Genomic DNA, 19,141 nt, shown 5'->3' with positions numbered 1-19,141 from the left:
AAAAGAGTGCCTTAACTTTCTCACAATTGACCACATTTTTGTTTATATGAAAATCAGTGTGTAATCTCCGATGTGAACTTGGTGTCGGGATATATATTTTGTGTTGAATATCAAATCCAAATTAATTGGCGGGATCTGATTCGGATGAGATTAAATCATCAAAACGGCCTCATATTTTAGACAAAACAAGTGGAAGCGAAATTGGAAAATAAACAATAATATAGATGGAGGGAAGGGGGGGGGGGCAGGGGTCCTGCCTCCCCCCTAAATTTGAGGTGGGGGAGGACAGTCCCCCCTAAAATTTCTGTTGATCACCTTTTATATATTTTTTGCCCGTCAATTTTGTTTCCTGCGTCCCCCTAAATTCAGGTGGACCCACCTCTACTAAAATGTTGGTTTCGGACCCCCCCTATTTTTTTTTTTTTTTTTTTTGGGGGGGGGGCTTCCGCCGCCAATGTCAACAATACAACCAAAGAGTAGTAGGATAACGCATTTATATCTTTATGTTTTCACCTCATCCCGAGAGAAATTAAAGGTTTCAGGAGCTAGCTCACTTGCGGGAATGGGCCACACCCCTTTCCCAGACCAAAACCATTTTGCATTGGTAGTTGGCAGTACGGAAGCACTGGACATAACATAGCGGTGACTCAGAGAACGGGTGCAAAATTGATACTGGGTATTCAACCGATTAACTGTATTATTGTTTCCTATTCCAAATCGAAACTGCTATGGTACGGAGATTCGGAAATGGCATTTGGTAGCCGGACGGAAAATAATATTTGCAGTTATTAATTTGTAAGTTATTAATCGTTTATTGTCAATTAATGAACTTAATTGAAATGAATCTGTTAGATTAGTAGGCTGCGTGAAGGGTCATTTTAGTTGAGCGGAGTTGGATGAGATGCAAAGAATTGATTTGTTGTCAACCGTCGTTGCTCTGCCGCCGAAACTCACCGGATGACATTGGTGGTGTTTGGTAGGGAATCGTGTGGTACCGCTGTGTGCACCTGTAGCTGCATTGTAATTAAGGCAAAGCTGGCGGTTTGTTTAAACTGCAACTGATGATGTTGTGTGTGTACGTTGAAAAGACCAGGAGTAATTCATTAAAGGTCAAGTCCACCTCAGAAAAATGTTGATTTAAATCAATAGAGAAAAATCAGACAAGCACAATGCTGAAGATTTCATCAAAATCAGATGTAAAATAAGAAAGTTATGACATTCAAAAGTTTCGCTTATTTTTAATAAAATATTTATATGAACGAGCCAGTTACATCCAAATGAGAGAGTCGATGATGTCACTCACTCACTATTTCGGCATTATCGTGATATAGGTAACCACCATTCACTTCATACAGCAGCGCTTTATTCAGTCGCACGCACGGTTCCCTATTTCCACCTCCATTCACTTTGTACACAAATCCGCGTACACAAATCTATGAGTGGTTTCCAAAACCACTATTTGGCCACTTTTTCTTTTGTTTTTATTGTTTGAATTATACAATATTTCAATTTTTACGAATTTGATGATTAGGACCTCCTTGCCTGACGCACAAAATGTTAAAATAATGGAATTCCATGTGTTCAGGGAGGAATGAAACTTCATTTCACATGACAATGACGAGAAAATCAAAATATTTCATATTTCAAACAATATAAAACAAAAGAAATAGTGAGTGAGCGATATCATCAACTCTCTCATTTGGATGTAACTGGCTCATTCATATCACTGTTTTGTTAAAAATAAGCGAAACTTTAAAATGTCATAACTTTCTTATTTTACATCCGATTTTGATGAAATTTTCAGTGTTATACTTGTTGAATTTTTCTCTTTTTATTCAAATCAAGGTTTTGTTGGGGTGGACTTGTCCTTTAATTGAGTGGTTCATTTAAAGTCATTATGCCAAATTAAGCCGGAACACACTTTGGATCTACACAAATTAGCATGAATATAGTTGGTACAATTAGATCCATACCACTTTTCATTTTAAAAATGTATAGGCTACATGTCATTGTTGAATGTAGACAGCTGGCAGCCGTCTGTTTCGAGGAGTTTTTTTTACATTTTTAAATTTTTCCTATTTCTCCTCGTACACAGATGGCTTGCGATCGTGCAGCCACCATTAGGGGGTTAACAAATGCAAAATCCCCCTGACGGGGCTCATCGATTGTTGTCTTTATTTAATAAAAATATATGAAAAGAACTGGACCAAAATGAAGATTATTATTTTGTTTTGGCCCGAAATGCACCAAAAGAAAAACAGGAAAAAATAAACTTTAAAAGGACAAAAAACAGTGACTTACTTTGGCTGTTGCGCTGCTCAATTCCCTTGTTACATAAACATGGCCACTGAGTGCCTGTAAACATCAAGTTAGAACTTCGGTCTCTGTAATTGATGAGTGGAGCCAACGGAGTTCAGCGGAACAACCAATAAAACAGAGACCGAATCTTTTGGTCTATGTGGAATGGTACTAATAATAATGACCTCTTGAGTGCATTATACATGCCTTACATGTAGTTTGTAATCTTTTGAAGGTCTTTGTCTAATATGCACGTTCACTGGCGGATCCAGGGGGGGGGGGCAAAGCTGGCTCATGGCCTCGTGCCCCCCTTTGAGAAGCAAATTTGAATTTGTAATGTAAAATGCTGTTAAAAGAAAACAGAAGTGTGCCCCCCCCCCTTTTGAAGTGAATACCCCTTTTTTTTGCTTGTCAATTTCATCTTGGATTCGCCACTGCATATACATGTATGTTATTGTTATTTCTGACAACTGGGTAAATTTTAACAAATTGGTGTATATGCAGAAATTTGAATGTGTTTAAAAAACACCTGAGCATGTTGTTCCCTTCGTCATGTTTTGATCAGAAGTATATGTTGGGGGGGGCATGTCATCCGACCTCCTTTTCCAAAACTTTGCATAGTGCCCCTCCCTTGAAATAAACTTTTGTGTGGGTGTGTGCTCTTTTTTTTTTGGGGGGAGGGGTGGTGAAATATTTCATTTTTGAGTGAAAACATTTTATAATTTGTCCGTGAGTTGTCTGAAGAGCTTGACCCGCTTTCTTTGCAGTTCACATACCTACTAACCAATAAGTGTTTATCAGATTTAGTTAAGATTTGATTTTTTCAAGGAAGAAAAAATAACCCCCCCCAAAAAAAAAAAAATTCAAAATTATGTGCACATAGTGTGGTACACTTTTAGTGTGTAATTGCCCATGGAAAAGATTTTTTCTTTGTTTCAGTGAGATTTTTCAGTTTTCTTTTATGAAAAGTTGACGTGTGTGCATTTTCAGATTCAAATTTATTTATTTCACCTCCATCAAACAAAAAATTGTATACTATATATAAACTTAAATATTTGTATCCGTTGCAAAGAAAAAAAAATACATATGTTGTGAAAAAAAACACTTAGACAATGTGGGCAACACATTGGAGGTTTTAAATAAGTATACTATTTTTCAATAGAAATTAACTTAAGATGGAAATGGAGGGACCCACTAAAAAGCAATGCTTTGTACAATAGATAACACAGCAAATAACAAAGTACAAATACAGATATATGTAATCAAATGAGAGAGAAATAATACAAAAAAATATGGAGTTATCAAAAAATATAGTTTGTATAGGACAAAACAACCCGTTCAGTTATAAAATCCTTGATCTGGCCTTGACACTCAACACGAAATAATAAGTAAGATGTTTTAGTTTATAACAGGATCAGTATTTTTTGTAGTACTATTAATGTAAGCACTTTTTTAAAGGACGATATGCATACACTGTCTTGCACACTGAGTTCACCAGTATGACAATACACCAAAAGATGGCCTGTAGACTGATTTATAAAAAAATCTTTTGGGTTTGAAATTATACTTAAAATGTGAGCAAGCTTTCCTAGAATGGGTGTCAATGAGTGAGTGCTGCTCAAAGAAAGAGAACTTTTGTTGTACATCTATAGGCCATGACTCACAAGAAAGTTTGAATCAGACATTCATAGAAGAAACCATTTGTGAAGGGATTAGTGGATTAAGCTAAGCTCTATAATCCTTTTGATTTGTATTAGTTGGATTTAGTCTGATTCTAGTGGGGGCTGCATGTATTGACTTTTCTTTGGCCGTGTTTATGCTTCCACTTTTCAGGCCAGAATCAGCGTTTCCAAACGTGATTAGTCCAAAACACGGTTGCGTCCATGCTTACTTTCATTCAAACGCTGTTTCAAAACGCTGATCGTAAACTCACAAAAAGGTGCGTTTGTAAACGTCGTTTACCAGAATCAGGCTTTCTGGGGAAGTAGAAACAGAACCACGATCGTAAACGTCTTTAAATGACGTCATTTGGTACATGCTTCCGGTTAGATGAAAATCCGCGGGTTATCTCCACGTAATAACAACACTCGGAAAAAACTTTCGAAAAAAGGCGCGCCCAATTTGACCTCGCTTTACGATGCGAAGCCAGCTGAAGATCATGATTTGCTCAGAAAAGTTAAGCATAAACAGCACTCCCAGAACCACGTTTACGACCGGCGTTTTGAATCGACGTTTGAAATCGCTGATTCTGTCCTCGCAATGGAAGCATAAACACACCCTTTGACTCTTTGGAGGGAGACCCAAAGCGGACAAACTCATCAACACATTACACAAAGCTCATAAAAGATCAATTGACCAGGTCATTTGATCTTATACAAGCTTTGCGTATTGTGTTGATGAGTTAAAGATAGAGAATCAAATCTCTAGTTATGGAGGCCTACTGGTCTATTCATTTATAGTAGGACGCAGGAAAAAGGGAGGTTTCGCAGGGACAGATTCTGCAATGTGGTAAATCTATTGAAATGCGAGTCAAATCACCATTGAACAGCGGAATCTGAGGTTTTTGTTGAAAGTTGGTGAACAGGACACTCGATCGTCTTAAGATCCGGACTGGACGAAAAAATTGCAAATTTACGTTTGTCACTTGTGTGTCCAGAGTCCAGGGCGACACTGCTGTTTTGGTTCACTGCTTTTTTTTGACAAAGACTGAAGGGTTTTTGACAATATATTTTCGTTCCAGAAGGTGTATGCTTATTAAAGAGAAATGCCTGTAGTTGCAATAAACACTGATTTCATGAGAAAGTCTGTAAAACCAGGCTTAATTGTCAGTATATCATCGAGGATCTACATGTAGATCTGGTACAGTTACATAAACTGAACTTTGTGAAATCTTGAAATCTACGCTGAAAAACGTTCACACTGAAGGTCACCAACACAGATAGGCACACGTGGGACAGTGTATTATTATTGCTGGAATAAAGACCCGACGGAAGTGACAGAATCCGCGCTTATTTTGCTTATTTCTCAGCAATTACACAATTTCTTCCAGAATCCTTTGGCACATATTTTTTATTCATACAAACAGACACTTGGGTGGTCATTATATTAGATTCTGTGAAAAGTCATTTTGAGATCGTTACCAAAACTGGAATTTATCTTTAAAGGTCAAGTCCACCCCAGAAATTTGTTGATTTTAATAGATGGAGACAAATCAAACAAGCACAACGCTAAAAATTTCATCAAAATCTGATGTAAAATAATAAAGTTCTGTTATTTTTAAGTTTCGCTTGTTTGTCACGTAACAGTTATAGGCACAAGTTGGTGAAATGCAAATGAGAGAGTCGATGATGTGCCTCGCTCATGCACTACATGTATTTCTTTTGTTTTTTATTGCTTGAAATAAATACAATATTTCATTTTTTTCCAGATTTGACAATAAAAACCAACTTGACTTAACAATAAACTGTTAAAATAATGGAAATTCCAAATGTTCAGGGAAGAATAAAATTTTGTTTCACCTGACAATGAGGAGAAAATTAAAAAAATTTATATTTCACCTAATAAAATACAAAAGAAATCAGTCTTCTCATCTGCATAGCGACCAGGAGGTGCATATACGGTTTTCAAAGCAAAACTTTAAACCCCGGATTGCGCTTTATATTCATTATTCCAATTCCAAAACATTGAGCAATTTAAATTGTTTGTGTTTTTCAGGTTTTCTCATTTATGAAGTGATAGAGTGTACTATAGGATTCTAGAGCACTGACTACTCCATAGTAATTCAAGCTAGACTGGACTGAATACCCGCTGTCCTTGAAGGAAGCTGAGGGATTGTGAGATAATTTCAATATTTGATGCTGAAGTGGGCCCATTCAGCGGGCAAAGGGAACCAACCAGACAACATGAAGAAAATGTCATTTCAAATATCAGGAAAGTAAGTACACTGTATTTCTATCTCTCTTGTTTTTATTCCTGCGCTCTTTGGAAATTGGCTGGTAATTCTGCCGATTGACCTTTGATTTTTATTGTATTTGGCCATGTTTTAAGTCTCTGAACGTTGAGCTGCAAAGTCCGGGGTTCAAACCCCACTGCATGACTCAGTCCTATGGCAAGGCATTTATCTACATTTGCCACTCTCCACCCATGTGTACATGTAGTGAATGGGTATCTGGCAGGAAGGAATCTGTATCGGGTTAGACCCTTCCGTGGAATGGAGAGCACCAACCAATCGACCTGCTTAGGATATACGATGTAAATATTGAGTTTGTGAAAATAGTCTGTAATGTGATTGATCGGGTAGACTGTCCAAAAGCACGCTTTGAAACATCAGTGCTGAAAAAAAAAGTTTCTGGTAAATCAAAGTTCCTCTTTATACTGGGAATTTTGGGTATATTATCTTGGATTGTGCAAAGGAATGTTATCTTGGATGGTACATTTTACATGTAGGCCTACGTGAACTTAAACAGATTATGCAATCCATCAAATTAAAGTGTTAAATGTAGACACCAACACTACAATGTTTGGTGAGCCCAGAGAAACAAACTTTATTGAATAATATTTTGTCACCTGACTTCACAATAAAATAGCTAAAATATGGCAGAACTTGAACACTGTTTAAATGTTCATTTTCTGGTGGGATTCACTAACTTTTAATCACCACTATACCTGTATTTTCTGTATCAAGATGAATGTTATCTGATCATTAATGTTTGCGCTCTCGACGTCAACGGAATCACACTTCAGTGGTGTACATATTTATGCAAATTTTACTGTTACCCTGACCATGAACCACCAGGTGTAAAAGGGTAATTCTTTTTCATACACTACTTGGTGCACATATTTATGGTGAACCACGAACCACCACGTGTGAAAGGGGTTTGCCCTTTGATCTTCCACCCTGCAGTGCCAAAGCCAGCAACTTGAAATTAAATTTACATCTGTAATTTCTGAACATTAGGAGGGCTTGTATGATGTCAATACCTAGTTATTCCAATAATGAATTGTTCTGTGTAAGGGGGTGTTTCCCTGGCTATGACTTCAGCTGGTGAATGTTCGTCAATGGTTGTATCTATGATGGGTGTTGCTTTACTTTCATGTATTGAACAGATTTCTGGGCCTCCGGAGAATAATGTTGCTTTTCAGATTTGATTTTTTTTTATTGCTGTTCAGGATAATAGTTCAGGAAATATTTCAACAATGTTCTGAACTGTCCTTTTAAAAAACACATTTTATGTAGAAGTTATGAAAAAAATTAAGGCAAAGTTTTGCAATTGTTTAATATTTTTTTTTTAATGAAACCATTTTCAGTTTCTCTGTCATTTTTTTACAGGAGAAAGAAAATTCAACAATTTAAAAAACCTTTCCTGTTTTAAAACAGCAACTTGTAAATGAATTGGTGATTGTACATTTTTTCTAATAAATAATCCCTGAAAAACTTTTTTTAATTGTCAAGAGTTTTTCTAAAATCTCAAAATGTCTAGAAAGTGTTAATTAAGTTTTTCTATCAGAGTTTTAACATGAGCTTGGTAATGTCTCTCATAGCTGATTTTACAAAGTTATGCATTTTACATTTTTAAACACGTTTCTAGAGTCTGAACAACAGTGGTGGTCGATATATTTTTTTTAAAATTCAACTCAATTTATTTACACTCCAAATAAAAACATGAAAAACATAATTATGAGAATGAAGGGCCAACAAAAAAGAGCATATTTCATGTCATTACAAAGTTTTTTTTCAGACTGAGTTTAAGTGGCCTTAAAGCTAAAAGTGACAGGACATCAATGTAATAAGAATCTGACATTAATTAGCCGATCTTGAAAATAAAATGTTTATTAAAATAAATGTTTAATGTAAATTATACAGATGAAACAAGATTAAAGATGGAAGCGAATGCAAGTGCAATTCCTCTGTGCAAGGAGTTCATTTTGAAAATCTTTTCATTTGAACTGAAATTAAAGAGTGGATGGAAACAGTGTTTTTCAAGATGAGTGGTGGTCAGAAATCGTCTGTGCCGGTCAGGCAGGACCACTGCCGTCCTTCCGCTGTGTAGTTGCTGAACAAGTTTGAGAGGGGCATGGTGTACACGTGTAGGTATTCAGGTATCTGTGACCCAACATGTGCTCATTGTTTATTATCAGAGGCAAAGTATTGTTCTAACTTCTTAATGACATTGTGTCTCAGCTAATACTAAAGGCAAACAAGAGGGACTAGACTTATATGCAGATAATACAGTTTATTAGTTGAGTGTTTGCTACAATGCCTTTCTATAACCATCTCTGATGTGTTAAAAGTATGCCATGTTATCTTATTCTAAAAATAATCTTTCCAGATATATTAAAGCTATTAACATCAAGTATATGCCTTATATCTCCAAAGATTATTTTGAAAATGATGCAAGCTTTGTATCTCGAAAGATTATTTTGAAAATGACATTTCTTCTGGGCAATCAATATTTTTAATCTTGTTCTCTTCCATCGACTATTTTAAACTCAAAAGCACAGGATGTTCAATTTCTTTACATTTATATGCTTTTTACACTGCATTTCCTTTAACCCCATACTATCCTTAACTCCATACTATACCCCATACTATCTTTTTTTTAAATTCTCACTAGGTGGTTTTAGACCGCCTCGAAGTTTTTCAGTTCCAGGTATTCTATGATCGGGAAATTTACCCCAATCAGAAAATACCAAGTATTTTGGTAATGTGAAATCAAACTACGCGTAATTTCCCCGAAAGAAAATACTCGCTAAATAGTAGGTACTTGGTGAAATTACGAGAACTTTTGCAGGGATTTTTCCAAGGTCGGAGGTATTTTGGCGATTTGAAAGCAAATTACGGGAACTTTTAGCCCGGCGTGTCGTTGGGTGTGGCACCGTGGGTGGCTGCAGGGCTAGTGAATTTGAATCTCGCGCCTTGCCTGCTTATCAGTCCATACTATGCGCATGCTCGTAACTTCAGGAACTTATCCCGAAGGGTATGTTTTGGGGGGGGTGAATGCAGGAATAATTAATGGTTATTTTTTAGCCGAAAACAGTTCCCGTAATTTAACAGGGATTCTTGTGATCGAGGCGGTTTGAAACCACCTACTGTCTTTCTTAACCCCATACTATCTGCTCAGCCGGGGTTAAAGGGGAAGTTCACCCTGACAAAAAGTTTATTGTAAAAATAGCAGAAAAATTAATGAAAAACATTGCCGAAGGTTTGAGAAAAATTTATCAAATAATTAAAAAGTTATTAGAATTTCAATTATTTGATTTGTGACGTCATGTGCGAGCAACATTCCTACGTAGCGAATGGTAAAAATCAATGAAATGTCATTTTCTCAGAAAATTGAAAATGGTTTTCACTGTAACTTTTGTATATCAATAGACAAATCATTTCATACCCGATCATGAAAAGAAAAAAAATTAAGGCATCAGGAACCATACAAAATTTGAAATTCATACATTTTATATTACATAACACATGGGGCAGCTGCTCGTTTGTGACGTCACAAATCCAATATTTTGAACTCTAATAACTTTCTTACTCTTTAACGGATTTTCCTCAAACCTTCACCAATATTTCTTACTATTTTTTCTGCTATTTTCACGACAAAGTTTTCTTCAGGGTGAACTTCCCCTTTAATGCCTTAACCCCGGACTATCCATCAGATCATGAATATTGATGATTTTACCATACAGAGCAGCAAACTCCACATTGGTCTTAAAAAAATTTAACAGGGAGTAATATACCTCCATGAGTTTTTTCGTATTATCAAGTAAAAAAATGACAACATAATTACAAATACATGTAGTTTTAGCAATGGCAGTAGCATCAATTTTTTTTCTAAGAAGCCTACAGATGTCAAACTGGTTGGTTGTCATAGCTACGAGCCACAGCTCATGGCCACAAGTAGATAAACATAAATGACAGGTACCTGTATATTGCATTCCTTAGGTCATTAGTTGTTTTTATCGCACTTTTATAATGATTTTTTAGTACCTACTATTGCCCTTGTTCATCAAAAAAAAACCTTAAAAGTAAAACACAGTAGTTGCAGTAAACAATTTTTTAATGAGTAAGTATTAAATCAAGGTTAATTGTAAAAATATACCCATACAGTGTACATCTAAAGGTAAAACTGTAAACTTATCTCAGTTGTAAAATCAAGAATAGCTCAAAATCAATAATTCTGATGATCACTGACACAGAAAGCATGTGGGACAGTAATATTGCTTCGATAAATAGCTGACATTTGATGGAATTCCGTGCTTATTTTGCTGAATTCTCAGCAATTGTACATTTTCTTCCAGAGCTATTTGATACATATTTTTTTGTTAAGAAATTTTTCCTAGATGGATTTTCATCATATATCTTCATCAATATTTTTCACTGACATTTCTGGTTTTACCAAACTAACACCACATTTTCAGGGTGAAATTCCCCTTTAACTGATAGACCAGGCAGAATTTTTTATAATTGCTTTGATTTATATTGATTGCACTCTAAGAAATATCCAAGACAGAGAAGTACATGTACATGTACACTTTTGACAAAGAACATTTTCAAAATCTGCACGCATGTTTGTAATGTAATGATTTTTAAAAAATTAATTTATAGGCTACAGGGTGTACTTTTTTTTTGGGGGGGAGGTGGTTTACTTTTGGGGCTTAAAAACTCTGTTCATTAATGAAGCTACAAAAATGGGGAAGTGTGTTTTTGTTATAATTGGAAACAAATAATTGATACATGTTTGATTACATGTAGGCATTGTTGTTTAAAAACAGTCTCTTTTCAAGTCAGTAATCATAATCACAATATCAATATTTCGTACATCCCTGGTTTGGCATGTAAACAAATCATATACAGGTACTCATTTAACTCATAGTATTTTGTTTTGTTTCTCTGTTAAAGAAATTGTGCATAAAGGCCTATGTAGGACTAGATAATAAACATCACAACTATCTTAGGGTGTGTTTATGCTTCCATTGCGAGGACAGAATCAGCAATTTCAAATGTCGATTCAAAACGCCGATCATAAACGTGGTTCTGGGAGTGCTGTTTATGCTTAACTTTTCATAGCAAATCATGATCTCCAGCTGGCTTCGCATCGTAAAGCGAGGTCAAATTGAGCGCGCCTCTTTTCGAAAGTTTTTTTTTCCGATTGTTGTTATTACGTGGAGATAACATTGAGCAATACAACTGTATTTGCCCGCGGATTTCATCTCACCGGAAGCATGTACCAAATGACGTTGTTTAAACACGTTTACGATCGTGGTTCTGTTTATACTTCCCTAGAAAGCCTGATTCTGGTCAAACGACGTTTACAAACGCACCTTTTTGTGAGTTTACGATTGGCGTTTTGAAACAGCGTTTAAATGAAAGTAAGCATGGACGCAACCGTGTCTTGGACTAATCACGTTTGGAAACGCTGTTTCTGGCCTGAAAAGTGGAAGCATAAACACGGCCTTATACTACACTGAATATTATTTTTGAAGCCGTTTCTCTGGTACATTGGGCATGGAAGAAATAAACCTTGCAATTCTACACCTTTTTTTGCTATAATTCTTTTACCCTGCATACCTCCGATATGAGTAAATAGTTTGATTCGTTGCAATTCATTGAACACATTCACTCCCTTGAAGACACAATGATCCCTAATCCTGTGGGTTGATGATACACACAATACCCGTGAAATCAGCAAATATTTCATCTTCATTTATAATTCATTGTTGAATAATAGTATAACAGGAAATTGCTTTTTCATATTTGATGAAAATATGCCAAATTGCCAAGATTGAATAGTGGTAGGTAAAGTTGGCTTTAAAAAGTGAATCAAATTTTAGAGCTGTTTTGCTTTAATACTTTAAAGAAGAATATTGCTCTCCAATTAACCCTATCAGCCTTAATATGAGAAAGCAGGTTGCATTCTAATAATTCAACTTATTTTTCATTAACATTGGAGTTGAATAGTTTTGTGTATTTTGGTGATCAAACTCTTAATTACAAGGATTTAGAATGAATTCAGATAGATCTGCTGTGAAGAGTGACAAGTCAAATATTAGATTTAGATTTAAACATTGTGGAGTTAAATGTTAAGCTAAAATACTTGTACTCAACGCTTTTGAGAATGAAAAGTTAATCCTTAAGAATATAAATAAATCCAATATTCAGCTCATTACTATTAACAGCTGATATGGATTTATTTTAAATCCTATAAGTTTAGAGCACAGTATTGGAATCTATATAGTAACCTTCAAATCAAGTTTAGTATAAAGTTTGCATTGAAATATCTTTGTCATTGAATGTACTATATTTTTTACAATTGTCTAATAACTGGCAATATTTATAGTGAGCATTAATCAATGAAAGTTTTTTTTATGTATTTTACAGTCAAATACATGTACATTTCTTGTCATTGATATGTTTCTATTTTTTAATCATATTCATTTCTATATGTAGTTACAAAACAGTATATTCAATAATTCTATTATACAAATCTGCAAAATAAAAAAATAGGCATCCAAATATGTACATGTAGGCACTAAAGCTTTGCATAATTATATTGATAATTTGACAGAATACAAGCAAATATGTTGTTTACAAGTTTACGCATCATAAATGTATATGTCTCATTCAAGCAAGTACATGTTGTTTACCCGTACAATTGTACATGTACAGTACAACCAAGGAGTTACCTTGGTACAACTGTGTATTTGTGCATTTTGATAAAGACAGTCCTTGATAATATGCATTTTTAATGTCAAATAGTCGTAAAGTTGGAGGATCGTGAAAGAATAAAAAATCAATTTGTCAATGTTGCTGGCTGATATGCAGCTGTACAATAAATGTATGACTCATCACTAGTAGGCAGGTTGACTCCCATTGCATTATTGGTAATAAATTATTGCCTGTTGTTCCATGTCTAGGCGTATTCAGACCGCCTCGAAGTTTGATACATGTAATTTACCGGGTTTTCTCTGCATGATCTGGACATTTTCCTTGAACTACCCGATCAGAAAATGCAAAGGCCTGTTGCATGTTGTAATACCCGTACTATTTGTGTATAATAACTTTGCCATGTAATGGTTACTTGCTCTAGATTGGCTGTTGATCAGCATTACCATGGTAGTTACTGCTGGATGACAAAGTTACTATAATATTAACTTTCATGCAATGAGGCCCAGTGTTTCTGCCAATGTAAAAGCAAAATACTCAAAATATTCCTGAGAGAAAATAAATACCCGCTGAATAGTAGGTACTTAGTATTTTGATTACAGGAACATTTGTAGGGACTTCTATCACTGTCATAGAGTCTGCAAATATAGAAATATTCTATATTTAAAGAAATACAGTAAAATATAAAGAAATGGAGAGCGTGTGTGAAATCATTGCCTCTCTCATTTGCATATGACATGTACATGTACTTTGTGTGTTGTGCATATATTGACTGTAATAGAAATGTAATAAGGGAAGCTTTGAAATTTCATATCTTTCTTGATTTATCCAATTTAGATGAAATTTTAAGCATTATGCTTGTATAAGAGTAAACTTTTACATGGGGTAGACTTACCCTATTTTATATTGCTTTGTGTGATGACATTTACTGTATATGTATGTAAATTACATGCAAAAGGGAGAGTGTGTATTTGGTGTGGATGACTGGGTATGGATTATTTTGTGATTTTCTCATTGATCTAAAACTGCTTCTAACTCAACTATGGAATGGGCTGAAAATTTATTCAGGAAATATTCATTGTCTGAAGTGTAGCTTTATGATGCCAAATCACTAGAAAAATAATGCTATTCTTCAATATGAAAAATGAAACAATGCTGGAAAGAGTTGACTAGATGAAGGTCTCTAAATGTTGGTAATATTGACTTGCATGACACTCTGTTACCGTGTTTACACATTGACTCGGCTCGGGTGTTGAATCCGCGAGCCGGGTTGAACACTGCGAAGAAGGGATCAGAGATCGCGTTTATACGTACATATAAAAAGGCGAGTTCAACACGGCTCGCGGATCTCGAACGGAAGAAGAATTATGACGTCGCAAATTAAACGCGGGAAATTCACCGCCGGAATCGAATCTTGTCCGTGCGAACAACAACAATGCCAAAAGTGAAAGTGCGCGCAGTGACCTGGTCAAGAGAGTTCGACACGGCTTTCTGTTTACACACGAAAAAATTGCCGAGTCTGACTCGGCTCGCGGGTTGAAACCTACGATTTTGGCGGATCAAAAAAGCCGTGTTCGACACGGCTCGCGGATCACACTGATCGCGTTTACACAGCATAAAATTGCCGTGTTGAGCACGGCTCGCGTGTCGAACCCCCGAGCCATGTCACTGTGTAAACACGGTATATATAGACCTTATACGGGCTAATATACCATTTCTTAAATGTGACTTATTGCTTTGAAAGTTTAAGGAAGGATTGTGAGAGTGATCATTCAACTCCTACACTTTGTACACTGCTAAACATTTAAATAATGCTGTTTCCTATGTGAATCATACATTAGTTGTTTAAACAAGTTTTAAAGTCTTAAACAACCATCCTTAAATGATTGATAATTAAATATTTGAATTTAAAATTTGTTGTTTAAGATTTTAAACACATGTTTAAACAATACTGTGCGATTCACATAGTACACAATGTTGTTTAAATGATTTTTTAACAGTGTACATGAACTATCATTCAAAGTGATGCATCCTGTACTTTTTTATACCAAACAATGTCTTTAATTGATTTGAATATTATTAAATAACAGATTCAGGATTTACGGTTAATGAACTTCTCTATGAATATGATTTAACCACAACAGAGAGTTGACATTATAATTTTTAACCAAGAATTCAAGGGGGCTTTTTCGTAATCTCAACATGCCTAAAGTTCTTAACCAGTTGCTCAGCACTTCACGCAATTGTCGATTACCAATATTGTGGTTTATGAGTGCATTATATTAACCCCCAAAAGAAAGAATTTATTGCTTTGTGCATGCTCATTCACGAAAGCAAAGGAATTTGTTTCTGGAATGTTAGTATCTTTGAAGAATTGTCTCTTTTTTTGACCTAAACTTTGCACCCCACTAGCGCTTATCAATATGAATCTAATATATGTCAACACACCTCCACCCACTCCACAAACAAAGAAAATGTTTATTTCTCTTGTAATAGCCCCCTTTACCCATAACTTTATTGCAATATGCATATTGTAATATGGCAAATGATTATTATTGGTGATTTGGTACATGCTTGTGCTACCTGTTTATTAGTATTGGCAACATTTGGGTTATGAGTCTTAAATACCAGTTGTGGTAACGATCTCAAAATGAGTTCGAAGAGAATCCAATAAAATTACCACCCAAGTGTTTGTATGTATGAATAAAAAATGTGTGCCAAGCGGCTCTGGGAGAAAATACGTAATTGCTGAGAAATGAGCAAAATAAGCACAGAATTCCATCAAATGTCGGGTACTTTTCCAAGTAATATTGATACACTGTCCCACCGATATGCTTTTCTGTGTTCGTGATCATCAGAAGTATCGGTTTTGAGCTAAGATTTCATGATTTCACAAAGATAAGTTCACATTAATATACCGGATCTAGATGTGTTGATAATTAACCTTGATTTTAAAAAATTTCTGTAAATGAAATAATTGTTTGCTGCAACTCCTATATTTTACCTTTAATGCAGTGTAAACCTAAGTTAATGAAGTCAATATTAAAGACCAACATTACTTCCATTTTATATGGTGTAAATATGTGAACATGAAAGGATTTTAAAAAAATAGGTCAAAGGGATATTATTACTTATTTAAAAGCTCATACATAGGTCTGTACAGCGCGTCCCAAAAAAAATGTCCCTCTGACATAGGACTGAATTAATTCTAAAATGTGGTAGGATTCTCAAATAAATGTTCATGAGTAGAAAGCTCATTTCATGTTCTAACTTTTATGAAAATTTAATTGGTCACGCTTCAGCGGTTTTGAATACACACTCTGTTACGTAACAGTGGTGCATTTTAGCTCATTCCAAGTTTGCAGCATTGATGCATTTCTTCATTGTCTATGGCATGTTAACCCCATTCTTACATCCAGGATCTGAGCAGGGATAATTCCCTAATCATATCTAGGCTCATCAAATCATAAACTTGAGCATGTTCAGAAGGACAAGAAACATAAAAAATTAAGTTTGTTTGATGATTGATAAGGGGAATCAGTGCACCAACTTGAAAGAAAATGTGAATGATGGATGAGTACAATAAGCTGAAAAAGGGGGAATCAACAAGTTAATCACCCTTTGCACAAAGGAACTATGCCAAAGAAAACTTTGACTTTTTTCTTTTAAAAAGTTACACTGCATTATTGAACTTGACCTCAGTAGCTAATTAACTAAAAAAAAAGTAATGAAAACAAAGATGCAGTATTGTTGGAATTATGCATGAAACTGACATGACCCGTTGTCTCAATCATTGTGCATCTCCCGTTTATCAAACATGAAATGAACTGTCAATACTGTTTTTTCCCTTCTGAACATGCTCAAGGTTGTGATTTGATGAGCCTGGTTAGATCATGGAGATTTCCCTGGTCAGATCAGGGAATTCCTTGGTCAGAACAAGGAGATAGAGGTGAAATCTTCTTGGTCAGAATGGTCAAAGGTGGTTGATATGCAAGAAAGTGCAGAACACAAAGCAGTGTTGCATGCATATAAACTTGGAATGGGTTGAAAAGCACCACTGTTACATAATAGGCTGTGTATTCAAAACCACTGAAGCAAGACCAATGAAATTTTTATAGAAGTTAGGACATGAGATGGGCTTCCAATATCCATACATTTCATTGAGAATAATTTTTATTTTTGGAAGTTATTAAGCCGCATATCAGAGGGACATTTTTTTGGGGACGCGCTGTACTTGTAAAGAAGGAACTACAATTGTATTTTACAGTGCAAGTGGTCCCCAGCTTGAATGGCATAAAAATGTGTAAAATACCATAATTTGTGTTTATTTTCTCGCTCATTGGATGTTTATGTAAGGGCTTTTGAAACTTATGGGACGGAATTCACAAAGGTGGTTTCTGCAGAAACCACCTTTGTGAATTCGGCCATCAGGTCCCAAATTTTGTCAGATCATCATTGATCTATTATAATTATAGTTTACCTGCAAGGCTCTCTTGTGACAAATAAGTTTATATCTGAATTGTGTCATCAACATTTTTCCTACAAGATTTAGGATCTTACAACTTTCCTTGATTTTGATTGGCTGAGAAGCGCATGTTCCTATGGTAACATCCCAATAAAACTTCTGACAAGTCCTTTCATGAAACACTCCTATGACGCTTGAGTAACATCCAATCTTTGGTCATGGATGCCCCAAGGGTGTGCCCTCTTGTGACGGTATCGCATATCATATGCCAAGGGCAAAGGTCATTTGAGGTCAATACATAAGGTTGCCTGCCACTGTCTGTCAGACCATGTACCCTATACCATGGTCAGACTCTTGTATGATACCTTTACCGGCACTTGCACAGATATTATCTGAGGTCTACTGTTGATAGATGTATGCAGGATCTAAGCTTTTCAATTTTTTGTCATTTATTGAATATTGATAATTTTTTTATGATAAAGATATGATAAAAAATTGATCTTGTTGTGACATTTTTTTTCTGGGATGCACTCATTTGTGATTTTTTAAAAATATTTTGCATGCCCTCAGTCTCTTTCTGTGACACTCCTGGGCTCTAGAAAATAAATATTTATGATCTACTGTTAGTCCAAATAATGGTTTAATATAATTGGTTGGTAGTAGATATGCTGACCGATATGCACATACACTTGATTGCCCATTTCCATTTTGTGATTGATTGCAAAATAGGCCCGGTAAAGCTATCATGATGTACCCTTTTAAGGATACCTGTTGCTGCTTTATATGTTACTCCACCATGTATCTTTTGTTTCTAAATTCCATGATGATCTCATTTCAATCACTCTCTCTCCTTCTCTCTGTTCTCTTTCTTTTAATCATTTTCTCATTTGTACAAGTTGTTTTTAGATCACCCACTGTGAAATGTTCATAAAAAATGCATATTTTGTTATTAAAATTTGAAAAATTAATTCTCCAAAAATTAATTTTGCCAAGTAATCATGGGCCTGCCAGCCACTGAGCACCGCCGGATCGATAATGCTCTATCCCTTCAATAGCCAAACAGGGTAGCAGCAGCTCCCATCTTTTAACGTCTTTTTGGTGTGTTGTGGCCGGGGCTTGAACTCCCGACCTCCCGGTTGTGTGATGGACGCTGTACGTACAGAGCCAACAGACCACCGTTCGCTGTCTATGACTATGCGCCACTCTACTGTGCCCACAGGCTATTACAATAACAAAGCTTATTTTTCAAATCCATTTAGTGACAGTTCTACGTACTTTTTGTTCATCAAATATTTGAACAAAGTGTGCTCTGAAAAATTCATTTTCCCTATGGTCAATATTTCACCATGGTTGGGGTCACAAACTGTACACTTTTCCACAATGTCAATTTTTCCCCCCTATCAAATCTGATTTTTCGCATATTTTCCCAGGCTATATTCTCTGTTAAACTGCAGATGCATTGAAAGAGAATTGAATATGAATTTCATAACCCGAAAGGAATGGTTCGATTGTGCTCATCACAGATGAATAGCGATGAGAAGCTCAACTATGCCAGCTATGCCTCATCGAACAACCAAAAAGGAACTTTATGCACTCGAAAACCAGAGACCAAAGTTTGGTGGATCTATTATCCCTCAGGTTTTTTTTATTCTTTAATATCCCCTTGCCCCTGAAATCGGAATGAATTATAGTTAATCTGTGGCATTCTATAGAGA

The 19,141-nt window shown here is 35.6% G+C and overlaps 1 pseudogene; it reads left to right on the top strand.

Moving 5' to 3' along the window:
• Positions 1-468: 468 nt before the first annotated feature.
• LOC121426248 overlaps positions 469-19,141 on the top strand; it is a 71,796-nt pseudogene continuing 53,123 nt past the window's right edge.

Source organism: Lytechinus variegatus, chromosome 13 (genome assembly GCF_018143015.1).
Source record: "Lytechinus variegatus isolate NC3 chromosome 13, Lvar_3.0, whole genome shotgun sequence".
Taxonomy (NCBI): domain Eukaryota; kingdom Metazoa; phylum Echinodermata; class Echinoidea; order Temnopleuroida; family Toxopneustidae; genus Lytechinus; species Lytechinus variegatus.
The sequence above is the reverse complement of the archived record's forward strand: the minus strand, read 5'-3'. Positions and strand labels throughout refer to the sequence as shown.